The sequence below is a fragment of the Cavia porcellus genome, unplaced genomic scaffold (genome assembly GCF_034190915.1).
Source record: "Cavia porcellus strain 051 isolate PalLab524CR breed Dunkin Hartley unplaced genomic scaffold, mCavPor4.1 scaffold_11, whole genome shotgun sequence".
Taxonomy (NCBI): domain Eukaryota; kingdom Metazoa; phylum Chordata; class Mammalia; order Rodentia; family Caviidae; genus Cavia; species Cavia porcellus.
This window is the reverse complement of record NW_026947494.1, coordinates 50460784-50472892: the sequence shown is the minus strand read 5'-3', so window position 1 is coordinate 50472892 and position 12109 is coordinate 50460784. Positions and strand designations below refer to the sequence as shown.

The window sequence follows — 12109 nt, the reverse complement described above, 5'->3', positions numbered from 1 at the left end:
TATTGAACACTACTACAGTATTTTGAAACCATTTGAAGACAATATTTAGAATAGTGCTTGGTATTTGAACATCTACACAGTAAACATTATACAGGCTAGTAACTGGCTGTCTGCCTTGGACGATTTACAAAATCTCAAAGTCATTTGTACCCTATTGCTTCCTTTAGCTCTTGCTGTGTATTGAATCACCTCAAACTGACTCAGAACAATTACCTTTCATGACTCTGGGTGATTAGGTTCAGTTGAGAGCTCCTATTCCATGTGGTGTTGGCTATAGCTGCTGTCATGTGGGGACTCCACTGGGCAGCAGTGTCTAAGATCCTTCCTTTACATGACCCACATACGAATGTGGCAGAGGCTGAGGGCTCATAGGTGTTATCTGTCAGAATCCCTCATTCTTCTCCAGGTGCCCTTACTACAGGGCTTAGGCTCTTCACACCATGGCACCTTTATTTCCAAAGGGACTGTTCCAGTGGAATAAGCTCCCAGGGTGTGTGGATGCACAAAACCTCTGCTTATTTGATGCTTGGTAGAGAGACAGTCCCAGTGGCTACTAGCTATTCACACGGCCAAGCCCGGAATACAAGTGAGGACTAACTACATGAGCATGTGAACACTGGTGGTTTTAGTCATTGAGGTCCACAAAAGTGACAGTCGATTACATCCAGAAACTCATCTGAATTCTAAGAGCACAGTGACAGTCTTTCAGGGCTGGGAATTTAGCTCAGTGGCACAGTGCCTGCTTAGCAAGCACTAGGTTATGAGTTTGATCCCTGTTACAAAAATGAAAAAAAAAATTTCAGGACTGTATGAGACCTTAGAGATTTTATAGATCAGCTCTTTTGTTTTGTAAAAGAAGAGATACAAACTCAGAGAAAGGGGCTGCTGGTTGTAAGAACAGTTCCTAGCCAGGCTCTGTGTGGGTGTCATCCGGGCCTTGGGTGTCCAGCGTCTGCTCTCACAGAGCCCACTGGCCACGGTGCAGGCCGGCGGGCTGGGTCTCCCTGTGCACTTTAACCATGCTTTTTCCCCACTGCTAACCAAGTGTGTAGTGACTATCTTAAAAGTTAGTTTCAGATATTCTAATTAAGACATATTTGTTATATTTTAATATGTACTTTATGATACATTGGATTTTCTCACTAACCAGTGTGTGCTATTCTAATCCTGGTTTATAATACTTGGAGTTTTATTATTTTAAACAATTGTAAGGATTTAAAATTACTCAAATCTTGGCTTTTGTGAAATATTTTTGTTCCTGTCTATTATTTACATGTAGCCAAGTCCTTTGTTGGGATACAAGCTCTAATTATGATATTGTTCCTACAGAAGAATGTAATTCACTTTTCAGTGATCCGTTTTATGACAGGGTCTCTAGGAATGGATGGTTTCACAATAAAGAGCCAGTGGAGACTGCATTCTCTGGAACTTCTTGCTAATTGCCTGGCACAGTAGGACTCAGGTTTGTAAAGTAGCCCTAATCCTTTTGTTGACATGTGAAGAACCAGTTAGGGAACAACAGTAGATTTCCTTGAGATAGTGTGAGTATGGAAAGGGAGGCAGTGAGTTCTCTGGTTCTCTCCTCAGTCCCGTCAGTCAAATCCCATGTGTAGTTTCTTGCCACACATTCTAGTTTTTCCTTCCCATGAATAAAATGACAATTGCAAAATCAAGAAGCCAACGCACTGAGGGGAGGTCACAGCTGTACTGTGGGGTGCTGGAGCAGCCTCTGGTCAGAAAGGTGTTCTGGTGGGAGCTGAGGAATGTGGAGGAGAACTGGGCAGGTGTAAAGGTTCCCAGCATCTTCCAGGATGAGGAGGCAGGATGCACAGAGAGCTGGAGGGAGGGAAGATGGGAAACAAGCTTGGGGCTACAGGAGTGAAGAGCCTGTGTGTTAGGGGAGCCAGAAGGAGACTGGGGAGCATTAGGGGAACAGAAAGGCCTGAGAATAGCATATGCAGAGACCAGGTCACAAAGGTGCATACAGGTCCTTTAAAGAAGTTTGGCTCGTCCTTCTAGGTAGTGGGATGTTGACTGCTCAGGTTTCTAGTTTAAAAACAATACTGTTGGCTGTTTGGAGGATGACATGGAGGGCAAGTAAAACTGGTGGCCTGAATCCTGCAGAGAGATTTTGTACCTGGCCAGTAGAGGGCACTGTGTTAATGTGACAGCATTTGGTGGCTGTGAGAGCTATTTAGGCTGCAGAGTCAGTGTGTATGAAACTTAAGCAACCAAATAAGCAATAGGTCTTCAGTTCTGCAACTCAGAAGAGAGGCATAGGGCTAGAGAGTTGACTTACCACATTGTAGATGGAAATGAAAGCCATGAGAACATGAGATTATCTGGGAAGGTAAGAGGATAACTTCTCAGAGAAAATTATAGGGATATCCTTTCTTCAAGGTATAATCTTACCTCCTCTGACAGGGGAACTCTTGCTATTGTGCTAAGGAAAAATGTGCAATAATTTCCATTTAATATGTGTTTGCAAGAATGGCTTCTGCGTTAGTCAGCTTTTCAAGACTGTGACAAAATACCAGAGATAAGTCAACCTAAAAGGAAAAAAAAATTTGTTTTGGATCCTTGTTTCAGAACTTTCAGTCCATAGTTGCTTGACTCTGTCATTTCCTTCCCAACATCTGTGCAAAAAGTGAACCTTGGAAGCAGTTCGGGGAGAGCTGCACTGAAGATGGAAACACCCTTTTCAGTATGGCCAGGGGAGCCCACTGGCCCTTCTGGCTTGGATGGATCACCCTTTCTTTAGAAGAACAATGAGGGAAGTAGCTGCCGTGGGATTTAGGTTTATTTTCACTTCAGAATTCCGTTCACTGGATAAGGCACAGAGACTGAGCATTGTGGTGAAAGTGGCAAGCTCTTTGTTTCTATTCATTCCACAGGCAGGGGGTCCCTGCTTTCCCCCCACCTTCCCACAGCCCCAACCCTACCCTCTCCATCGCTCTCTCCGGAGGGAGAGTCCTTCAAATTTCACGGGATGACCTCAGAGCGTACTGTTAAGAACTTTACAGTTCTAATAATACTATAGTTAGATTTATCTCATTAAAGTGCTTTATTTTACTCAAAAATAAAAAGGCATTACAATCTCAAAGGGAAGTTCAAACCTCAGAGAGACAGAAAATCCATGGGCAACTTTGAAGCACGGCCCCTTTCCTCTCTCCAGCTTGCACCTGCCTGTAGTGAGCTCAGCAGAGGCTGGCTTGTCTCCCATCTAGAGTTCCAGGGTACAATTCTGCCTTCCCAGCTTCAAACTCAAAGTCAGCACCCTGATACCACATGTACAGATGCTGTCTTAAGAACTATTGAGGTATTAACAAATTCATCGCTCACAATAAGCTCCTAAGGTTTATTACTTATTATTATTCAGATTGTTACTATTATTATTGTAATTTCACAAAGGAGGAAACCGAGGCATACAGACAGTAGGAAACCTGTCCAGGTCACATGGCTAATCAATGACAGGCAGGATTCAACCCAGAAGCTATGATGCTGAAGCCTGTGCTTTTAATGTAGGTTCTTCTGCTTCCATTTAAATGTGGACTCTGTTTTTACTTACCGGCGCACTTTCTATCTCATTTGGTTTATGACCTTCTTCAGGCAGTATGATACACACCTTGTCAAGGTAACTTGGATCAAACAGAAATTTGATGAATATATATTACATGATAAATGAAAAGAATATAAACCATTATGAATTATCTGATTTTCTGGATGACTTGGGCTTAGTAAAAGACCTTTGTATATGATTTGATTCTTAAGATGCCTCTGTAGTTGAAACAGATACACCTATTTTGTAGCTGAGAAAGCTAAGACGTCGACCAAGAAGTTGGCTTACCTCCAAGACACATGGTGGACTGGGCCCAGGAAAGCACCTGACTTCTGGTCCCACAGTATTCCTCTTCAGATTTTCCTAAATCTGGCTCAACTTAATCCAGGTCCCTGGTCAGCCTCTGGGCTTATCTATTAGTGGAGCCAGGATGTTTACTGTGAATACACATAGATGACAGCACTAAAGGACCAGCATGGGCCAGCGTGGGTGGAGTGAGTGCTGTCCACACAGTGGATTCTCGGTCTGGAGAGAGGACAGTCCCCTCCTGATGGTCATGAACACAGGTTTAAATTAATGCGGCTTCTAGTCAATGCTGTCTTTACCCGCTGATGGGAAGCAAGTGGAGGGACAAATACCAGAAAATACAGGAAATGCTGGTTAGAAGAAGAAAATAAAAACATGAAGGAGTCAGGCATGTGGCGATTACCAGGATGCAAATCACACAATTTTATTTTGGAGGAAAAAAGTGAAAAAGAGAACATACTTGCTCTGCTGATGGGAAAAATTCAAATCAATCCAGAACTCGAGGTGGCAGGCCTTGTTTGGAAGCTCTTATTGTTTATAACACAGGTTTCCCCCCTTTATGAAGCAGATGCTTATACAAGCATTACCAGTGTTGTCAATAATACTGTAACATTTGCCTTCCATCCCTTTGTTGCTCAGGGAACGTGTTGGGTTTCGGCACATTTAGCTTTGCCATTTACTTCATAAATCACAGCTGTGGAGTGCTACAACCAAGTTGATTTTACTGAGAATACAAATGGAAGAAAAAAAAATTCTCCTAACAACCTTTCTAGTAATTATGGGCTTGAAATACTTTGGAGTGTGTGTGTGTGTGTGTGTGTGTGTGTGTGTGTGTGTGTGTGTTTTCCAAACAACTTGGTTTCAGTACAATGATGCTTCAATAAGAATCTTCCTGCAAATTTAATTCAAAAAGGAAGGCTTTGTTGTTATTAAACACAATGGCAGTTTGTACATCTCCACATCATTATGTTGCTTCTCATTATGGTAATTCATTTGCTTCTGCTTTGTATGGATATCAAATAAAAATCACTCTCGCTCCTGGCAAGTGACTGCCATTATGGAGACACTCTGGGAGCCCAGCTGAGCGGTGCTTGGTGTCATAGCAAACACAATTAGCAAAATGGCATCCAGAGTGGCTTTATGGAGTTGCCCGGTGGTAAGTCTCTGCTTTCTCTGTTTAGCAGGGTTGTAGGTTACTCGGCTTTGCTGTGTGCCTTCTCTAGTTTCATCTTTGTACCATTTTCTATTCAAGTAGAACAGCATGAGGACTTTGTGTGAATTTTCTTTTTTCTTTTTTTTTTTAGTGGACTTCTCCTCAGCACTTGCTGGGCTCAGAGAGCCCAGGGTTATTTGGCTGGGGTAGGTGCCCACATTTCTCTAAAGAGAAGTCAAGGACGGTGTTATCCAGTGTCCACTCTGAGATCATTGTGAAGTTTTTTTCTTTCCTCTTTTATTCCTCCTTCTTGCCATTTGTCAACAATTAGAGGCTTTTGAATTGTGCTCAAGGTTAAAAAAATCTTAAAGTTCATTATTAGTTCCTTGTATGTTTATAAGAAAATAAACTTATACTCTTCTGCAGTGGAAAAATTTGAGAGGAGGCCAAAGTTGAGGCTTTGAGAGCACAGGCCTCAGCTGTGGTGAATCAGTCAGTGGGGCTGACGGTGCTCGCTGCCTCATTGAGCTAAAAGATGTAGATTTAGTCGTGAGCAGAGCAGTGAAGAAAAAGGGTCTAGATTTAGTCAGACAATTCCGTTATGTGGAGACATGGTGTTGTGCCTGTGTTTGACGATTACTTATTCTTTAGTTCTCACATTCATTACTCTGAGAGACTTTTTGGTGACTCCAGGCATAAATGATCATGCTGTCCTCTCCAGGCCACTGAGGCATGTGCTTTGGTGAAGGTGCCCCAGGCGGCTATTTTAGTTTCTGCTTCCCTCTCTTCTTCCTCCTTTTTCTTTTCTGCTTCTTTCCTGATAAGAAAATCTCTAGCCACATGCCTGGAATGATTTAATCTTAGCTCTAAGAAGTGAATCATCATTGGTTTAAGTTAAGCAGAGAATCAGAATCCTCCCTCTGAGAGATTATTTCAGGGATGAGTTTGACATAGAATTCTGGTCAGCGAGACCTGTGCAGCACTCAAACTGGGAAATTTCTGAAGCAATTGTCCTCTCTTATGAAAAGAAATATTTATTAGAGAAACTGTTTTTGTTTTGTTTTGTTTTGTTTTTTCCTGCTACTGTGTGACGTTTGAAATTATAGAGGCAACTTGTGATAGTGTCGATGAGGACAATAAGCAACATGGCTTAGAAGATAGAAATAATCTAGATTTTTGTGTGTTGTTGAGTCGCTGATTAGCCTACCCTGAAGTCTCTCTGCCTCTAGACTTATTTTAGTAAGAGCTTTTTCATTTTTGTAAGGCATTCTTCACCAGGAATTTCTCCTATCTGTAACCCCAAGCACTATAATTGATACAACTGTGTCCTACTTTGTACCTTTATAAGTGATCTTACTAGAAGGTTCTATATTGTTTTTAAAATTTCCAGGCATGGTGGCACATGCCTGTAATCCTGGCACTCAAGAGGCTGAGGCAAGAGAATCACTATGAGTTTGAGACCAGCGGGCTACATGGTGAGCTTATGGCCAGTCATAACTCTATAGTGAGATCCTGTCTCAAACTCCTACCATTACTGAAAATGAAAACTCTAACTCCTTGATAAGGTAGTAGTTCTTTGGGGGTATTTCTTATTCATTTTACGGTCTCTGGTATCTTTCACAGAGGCACCAATTTGCTGCACAAATCACTAGCTTAATGAACACTATCTCTGAGAAGTGCTCATTGTCAGGGAATCCAAACTCACTGGCTGAGCCTCTTCACATCTCAGCCTGCCTAGATCTGCCCAAAAAAGGAATGAGGAAGTCAGATGTGAAAATTCTCTTCTGTCTGAACACAGAAGTCAGATTTTGCCTTCCTTCTGCACCATCTTGTAAAGCAATCAGTCTTTCTCTGGATGAACTATACCGAGGCATAGTTGGATTTTGTACTTTCTCCTTAAGAAACTATTCATAAAGGTAAATTTTGTAAACATGTTTCAGCTATGTTTCAGTCAGTGCCTACAGGGATACCATTCTTTTCCTTTTTGGGCTAATGTTTACTTTAATGGATGAAAGAAAAATGACAAATGGATGAGATATTATAAAACTGGCTTTTAAAAACTTTCCAGCTTAGGTCATAGGATGTGTGCACACACATGTAGCTCAATCTCTAAACTCTCATCACTTCAGTATGAGCCAACTTTTGGGCTAGTGATGCTTTCTTTTTCTCTTTCTAATGAAAAGACTATTTAGAATAGTAGTTGTTTCCAGGCTGATCCTTGAAATTCCATGTAAGCCCAGCACATGTGTAGGAAAGGGGAGCAGGTATAATGGGGTAGCCTGCAGCCCCAGGCTCTGTGTGTCCCGCTCTCCCTGGGGGAGGCATCAACATCTTGAAGCCCAAGAAAGCCCTTCCTTTGTGTTCCCGCCTCTTGGGATCTCCTTAACCATTAAAATAGGTTTTGGCTGGGGCAGCGGTACAGTCTGTAATCCCAGCACTTGGGAAGCTGAGGAAGGCAGATTGCAAGTTTGAGGCCAGCCTGAACTGTCTCAACCAAAAGAAAAAAAACTTTGTTTTTAAAGTTTAGATTTTGACACATAATAATTGTACTTGTAGGGCACAGCATGATATTTCAATGCAAGTGTACAATGTATAATGATCAAATCAGAGCATTTAACATCTTCATTACCTCACATATTTATCATTTCTTTGCGGGAAGAGCATGTACAATGTAATCTTAAGTATAGTCATTCTACTGTGCAAGAGAACACAGAATTTATTCCACCTATATAACTATGTGTTAGTAATCACCCCGAATCTCTCTTCACTTTTCCCTCTCCCTCTATTCTACAGTCTCTGGTCACTACTGCTTCTCTCTCTGCTTATAAAAGCAGATATTTTAGATTCTACAAATCAGTGAGAAGCTGTGGCATTTGTCTTTGTGGGCCTGGCTTATTTCATTTAACAGAATGTCCCCATCCAGGTGGCCATGAATGACAGGATTCCATTCTTTTTATGTCTGGATAGTATTCCATCACGTATATGCATCATCCTTCTTTTTCACCAGGTAATGTTCATTCAGTTTGATTCCATGTCTTGGTGATGATGGGTACTGCTGCAATAAATATTGGAGTTGCTGTTGTTACTTAAAGAATGTGGAACAAGTTTGTCACTTTATTGTTGTATTTTATTATGTATGCACTGAAACTTCTTGGGATGTAACTTCTTTCCCACAGTAGCCTGTGCTCCTATGTTGTTTCTCAGAGAACAGGGTTTAAGGGAGCACAAGCCTAGCAGAGAAAGGAGAGACAGGTAGGTCCTGCTGTGGTCCTCCTGCCTCTGCTGGATCCCTTCGTGCTCTGTCAGTGTTTGAAGAATGGGGAAGCTGCTGCAGCTTGGATCGCCCAGTTGTCCAGGACCTCCATGATGTGTGTTCATGCCCTGCATAAAGGCCCTAGACTGAGGCAGTTGGTTAAGGTTTAAATCTACCCCATAATCTTCCCTCACTGTGTACCCAGTAGAAGAGGGTTTTATTCATTCAATAAAGACACAATTTTTATTGGTTCAGCTACATATGAAAAAACAAAGATCTCCAATGACTAGAGAAAGGCTGTGTGCCAGGGACAGGTGTGCTCTAGCCCTGTCTCTACTGGAGCCCCTGCCAGCACTTTCCAAATCAACATGTATCAGGCTATGGGAGAAGCATGGAACACCCTCCCTTGAAAGGTCACACAGATTGCAAAAGGCCGGCACTGTGCAGCAGGGAGAGAGATGGTAACTTAATCTGCTGTTATAACTTATGTCTGCATGTCCCCTGAAGTTTCAGGTGATCATAGGTAGGGCTTTTCAGAGCTGGCTGGATCTAGGATGTGTGATGCTGGGATGAAGGGTGTGCGATCATTACATTAGTGTACTGACTGATCTGGCACGATTCTGGCATGAACTGTGGGAAAGCCATGTTGGGTGTGAATGACACCACTGAAGGGCAGGTTACCCAGGAGACATAAAGGGAGAGTCATGCAGCTGCTGCTGTCCCTTCTCTACCTTGGTGCCTTGATGCCTTGCTGCTTTCTGCCTGCCATGAACTGTTTCTCTTCTGTGATGCCCCTGTCACGACACCCTGCCTTGGAGACAACCAACTATGAACTGAAACTCCTACAAACTGTGAGCTAAAATAACCTTTCGTCCTTTAACTTTGAGTGTCAGACATTTTGTTTCAGCAGTGAGGAAAGTAACCAAGAACCTTTTTGTTTGATGCAATGCAGGGACTCACGAAGATTAGGCCTCCAGATGATTTTTCCCAACTAACTCTCTCTTCCTCTCTATGAAGCTCCTCTGTGAAACTTCCCAGGCAAGTGCTCTCAGGATGGTCCCCACAGATACTGTAGTTGAGAGCCTCTGGATGCAAGTGGCCTCTCGTCTTCATTTGATCATTGTCAACTGCACAGGGTTGGCACCTTGCCCCTGAATTAAAGGTTCTCTACTTCTAGTTTGGTTTCCCCATAAAAGCTTCTTTACTAATTTTTCTAAGAATACTTTCCCAACTTGTAAAGCCAACAATAATTTTTTATGTCTATTCAGCTTAGCCTCATATGAATATTTATGCGGAATATACATATGAAAAAATATATATAATTATCATGACCTTGACCTTTTTATATCAAAATCATAACCTCTGGCATTCTTGTCTTGGGAATATTTTACATTTTCATGGCATATTTAACAAAGGTCACCATAATATTTCCAAGTGGTTTTTCTTTTTCCTTTCCAATGATACCGGTTTTGAGTATATTATATATTATTTCTCGTCTCTCTCTGCCTCTAATGGAAGATCATTGTGTGTTCTAGTTTATTGAGCCATGGTGGCACTGACTAGTATGTAGATGCAAGTGAAAATTTGAACTGGCATAAAACACAGTATATTTACCCTGGTCAATTCCCTGTCTTCACAGACAGGGACATTTTTGAAATGTGATTTTCAGTGGAGAAGAAGCTGGTGAGGGCAACACTGAAAATGCCTTAGGATCTGAAGTACAGCGGGATGTAAGAGCTCTCCTGGCTTTTCATTCCCCTTCTCTGCTCATTCCTTTCCCCCACTCCTCTCTTCTCTCAGTATCATTAGAACTTCACAGAGGCCATGAAGCTGGATACAGAGCTTTCAAGATGGTTCTTAGATGTTTCATAGTGATCACTGGGAAAGACTGGGAGGGATAGAAAAATCCCACAGCACCCAGAAAGGAAATGGTCTCAGGCTCCTTAGCACTCCCCGAGGCCAACCTGTTTGTTAAAGAAGGCAGATAAGCTGAGTATCAGTGTTCAGGAACCGCTTATACTGAAGGGTGGTAACTGCTATTAATGATGGGGCCACTACATTTTGTTTTTCCTTTCCCATACCTTTCTTCCTTCCAAGTGAATCACTCAGTAAATCTTGTTAATTATACCTCCTAAAGTCACTGATTCTCCTCTTACTATTCTTAATTCTTAAAACTTAGCCAACTTAATTTGGGTTTCCTGAGAATAACAGAACACCAGAGAAGGATTTGAGAAAAAGGAGAGTTGCCAGAAAAAGCAATAAGAGAGGAGGGAAGTGAGAGAGGGAAAGCTAAAGCACCAGCATGTGAGTCTTTTACGTGTGAGATCCTAGGGTCACTGAGTTGTGTACAGAAGGCCTCCCAAACTGTCCATTGCAGGATGGGTAGTTTGGGTGTTCATCTACCACCTCTGGTCTCCTCCTGGTTGAAGATTTGCTCCAGAGATGCTAGCATCATGCTCACATGGCAGGGAGGCTGACAGGCATCTGTAGCATGAGAGAAGACCCTGAAGAAGAAAGAGGGAAGATAGAAAGATGAGGTGGATACTGCCAGGGTGAGGTAAATCTAGGTTCTTATAAAATGATTCACCAAAGCAGTGCCTGAAATTGAAAATGGAGCCAGGAGACAGCTCTGAGTATCAAAGAGGTCTGCTCTGTAACCAGTGAAGTAAAACAATGATTCCTAAAGTTTTTCTTCAACTCTGGCCTAATGGCATTCTCTCTACATATGAGGAATGAAGATATTATATGATCTACTAATAATTGGCTCTGTTGCTTTTCTGAAAGTGTACTAATCAATTCCTTACAAGTCATCTATAGTTGATTTCCATTTCCAATATGTAAATAAAGAATAAGTAATAGAAAGTTTACAAAAGACTCTTCAGAATTTAGTTGTACATTTTGCTTTCAATGAGTCTGCTTTGAAATAAAACACAGAAAAAACTTTCCAAAAATGAGTTAATTAGAAAAACATGTTTATATATTGTTTCTGTGTAATGGGGAAGGTCAAAGTTTGTCAGTGGGGTTAGAAAATTCAAACAGGGAGACTCAATTTTCCTGAGAAGATGATGACGAAGTAAGGAACAAACCCAAGGGAGGAGAAATGAATTGCGAAACTCTTCTGAGTCATACATCTTGGTGACTGTCTAACACTTATCTAGAGGCTGAAGGAAGCTTACTTACTACGTGGATGGTCTGGAGAAGGACAAGGGTCTCATGGAGAGAGCTGTGATTGGTTGATCTGACAAGATAAAGAACTTTTGTTCAATAAAAAGGAGTTTTAAATAGTTTTTCTGCTTTTATCTTAATATCATGCAATTCTTGATCCTCTGCGTGTGGTTCTCTGTATCATTTTGAGTTCTTAGGTTCATTGTTATCAGAGGCAGGGGTTTCCCTAACTTGTGAGGAAGGAGCATCTCCCAGGTAATATTTAACACACCACACACCCCTTACTGGAGACCACATACTGCCTAGAGCAGAGAGGAACTGAGTTGGTATTTATTTTTTGGTTATCAACACACTTGTTGTTAACTGTAAAAAGGTTCAAGTTTCTATGAAGCAGTATTCTGCAAAAAAAATTGATAAGAATCTAAACTTTGATGATTAGAGGGGCAGTGTCTAGCCACACATTCCTGTCTCTCTGTGTCTACCATGTCTCTAGTCTCCACTTGTTTTTGCTCACCTTCACAAGACCAGGCCATTGCCAGCTCCTGCTTGGATCACGCATCCCTCATATTTCTTCCCCCCCCCCTTTTTTTGTAACTTTTTATTATTTTAAAGGGGATAAAATTAAATAAAACAGAACAGACCAAAATAGGACATAAGAAAGCAATGTAAGAGA

General features: G+C 41.7%; 1 long non-coding RNA gene across 1 annotated transcript in view; it reads left to right on the top strand.

The window, feature by feature from the left end:
- Positions 1-4924: 4924 nt before the first annotated feature.
- Positions 4925-12109, top strand: part of LOC111754809 (uncharacterized) — a 166619-nt gene continuing 159434 nt past the window's right edge. Inside the window, exon 1 of the long non-coding RNA XR_010050498.1 lies at positions 4925-5021. This is a non-coding gene — a long non-coding RNA (uncharacterized LOC111754809). The remainder of the gene's footprint in view (positions 5022-12109) is intronic.